This window comes from Kogia breviceps, chromosome 13, assembly GCF_026419965.1.
Source record: "Kogia breviceps isolate mKogBre1 chromosome 13, mKogBre1 haplotype 1, whole genome shotgun sequence".
In the NCBI taxonomy this organism is placed as follows: Eukaryota; Metazoa; Chordata; class Mammalia; order Artiodactyla; family Physeteridae; genus Kogia; species Kogia breviceps.
The window spans coordinates 64,558,281-64,561,215 of record NC_081322.1 but is presented as its reverse complement, the minus strand read 5'-3'; positions in this window follow the sequence as shown (position 1 = coordinate 64,561,215).

Genomic DNA, 2,935 nt, shown 5'->3' with positions numbered 1-2,935 from the left:
TTAGAGATTTCATCCCTCAACATAATGTGTGTCCTGGATAAGAAGACACACATTATGTTGAGGGATTGACCTGTAGGTTAAGTATAATGGGAATATGAAAAGAATAATACATTGTAACCCCAACATGGTACATTACTGAAGAATTACAGAAAGTTAAATCTGGAATCAGACTTTTACTAATTAAGGAATGAGGGATTACTAAAGGTTTGTGAATAGGGAATTAAAATAGCACTAGTGTATTATCAATAAATGGCCTCATGCTGGATACAGACATGGCGATTACAATATGGTGGAATATGTAATGTGAGAGGGGAAGTTCAGGGTGATTTGAGAGTACATAGGAGAGAAATCAACACCAGATTTTTAACTCAAAAAGACTTCTCCCTGAAGAAAGTGACATCTGAGATGAGGTCTAAAGGATAAGTAAAAGGTACTCTGGTAAAAAGGAGGGATACTTGAGATGAGTAGGAGAAATGCCAATAAAAAGAGGGGGTCAGGGATGCAAAAATATTGCACACTGAGACGATAACACAAAGACAGACAGGTGAAGATGAGCATGGTTCATTCTAGGGACCAAAGCGAGCTCAGTTTGGCTGTAGTGTAGTGAAGACACTATGGGGACGTTTAATCGTGTTAAGAAATTTGGACTTTGTTCCAAGAGAAATGGGGATATAGGGAAGGGTTTTAAACAATAAAGAACATGACCAAATCTGTATTGAAATATTAGTTTATTGAAATATTAGTTTGACAGTTGTGCGGAGACCAGAAGAAGGAAGTCTGGAGACAGGAAGACCAGAAGAGAAAGTATGGTGGCTTGGAATAGAGTGGTGGTAATGTGGAAGGAAAGATACGAGCAGATTTAACGGTTGGTTAGGAAATGTCATCAGTAAGATTTGGTGATGGATTGAAGGTAAAAAGATGAAAGATTTACTGTGAGATGAGAATAAGGAATGAGACTGTCAAGGATGGCACTCAAGTTTCAGGAGTGACAAATGGGTGCCACTTGCTGAGTTAGGTCTGGCAGGGAAGATAATAAGTTCAGTTTCAAACTTAACATCAAAGTGAAGATGGATATGTTGTTATAAAACTCAGCAGAAAAACTAGGCTAGAAGCTTTGATACCATGATATTGGTGAACGAAGCCATGAGTCAATGGGATCATTCAGCACGTGTGCCTAGCGTGAGTCTGGGGAAAAAATGAAAAGGAACCCCAACATTTAAAGGGTAGACAAAGGAAGAGAAGCCTATAAAAATATGGACAAAGTGGCAACATGAGAAAAAAAGGAAGAGAATGTGATGTTACAGAATCGAAGGAAAAATGTGTTTCAGGGTATAAAATGTTAATCTGCTAAGAGGGAAACAGAAGAACACCTTTTATATCTACTAAGTGGCTATAAAAATTATAACATTATGGCACTGGTGTAGACATAAAGAAGTAGAAAAATAAGTCAATGGAACAGAATAAAGTCTGAAAGAGAATCATCGTATACACCAAAACTTAGTACATGACAAAGATGGTGTTTTAAATGAGTGGAGAAAGAATTTACTTAGTAAATGATGTTGGGACAAGGCCAGCCATTTGCAAAATACAACATCCAAACAAGTTCAACTTAGATTCATTCTAAAATCCATTTACATATATAAGCTACAGTTAGTAAAGACTTGAAAAACCAAACTGATAAAGTTGTTGGAAAATATATGACTGGATATATGTGATCTCAAAGTAGAGAAAATCTTCTTCAAAAAACAAAAAAGCAAAGACCACAAAGAAAGTTGATAAAGTATCTTACAGCAAAGTTAAAGTCTTCTGCATGATCCAAGACATTAAAGTAATGTTAAAAGACAAGGGATAGATTTAAAGGCATTTTCAACCTACATAAAATGTATATAATATGCATTATAATAAACATATAATATATAATATTATAGATTAATATATCGCTCTCAGATTTACAAACCAGAAAAGAAGGTCTGGGAAAAAAAAACAAAAGGCGCACCAATATTTAAGTGGTAGGCAAAGGAACAGAAGCCTATAAAAAGTAGCAATTTAAGATGGGAAGAAAGAAAGTTGTATCATAGAACCCCCGAAATGTGTGTTTTGAGAAAGGTAAAACAGCCAGGGTTTCAAAATTCAGATGTTTTAAGACTTTAGAAAGGTAAGATGGGTATAACCCCTAACACCCTCAGGACATCCAGGGCAGCCCATTAGCCTCTCAGCCCATCTCTCCTGGTACAAAGCCCCCAAGGGCTCTCGTCCTCATCCTCGTCCTGGACCTGACCCTTCTGGCACACGTCACCCTTCCAAATCTATCAACTCGCCATTTCGGTCAACTGAACCTATATTCCATACCAACCTCTCCTTTCTGTTTCATTATAATCCTATCTGCCAATCTGAATCCTTCTCCTTGTTGGTGATAGAATAGTGGGGCAGTAAGAGCACATCTCAATGCCTTTGAAAATGGAATTTTTACTTCTTTACAGGAAAGCTATTGGTAAGCATAAAGTAAATAATATTTACAAATATTTATTGAGTTAGGCGCCTACTATGAGCCAGGGCTTATATCATCAACAACAAAATACATTAAGAATGAATCACTTAAATTTTGACGAGAGAGAAATATTGCCCCACTACCAGATTTCCTCCTATGCATTTAAAATCATCTTCTCTTTTCTTTCTACCACTACTCTTCTTTCACCAAAACTGTTTCCTAAATCAGTTTTTGGAGATCGTGCCTCCAAAGTGCTAATTCAGCTCAGAACCATGGCAAAGACATCAAATAGAAAGACTGGAAAACAAGAGGTAAAGAACTTCTAAACTCTACCATTTAATGTTTAACGTTAACCACTCCCCACCAGGGCAAATTTGTAAATTACAATTTAGCTTCCCTTACACACTTCCTCCTGTGTAACTGGACTCTTTCTCAGCCTGCAGGCAT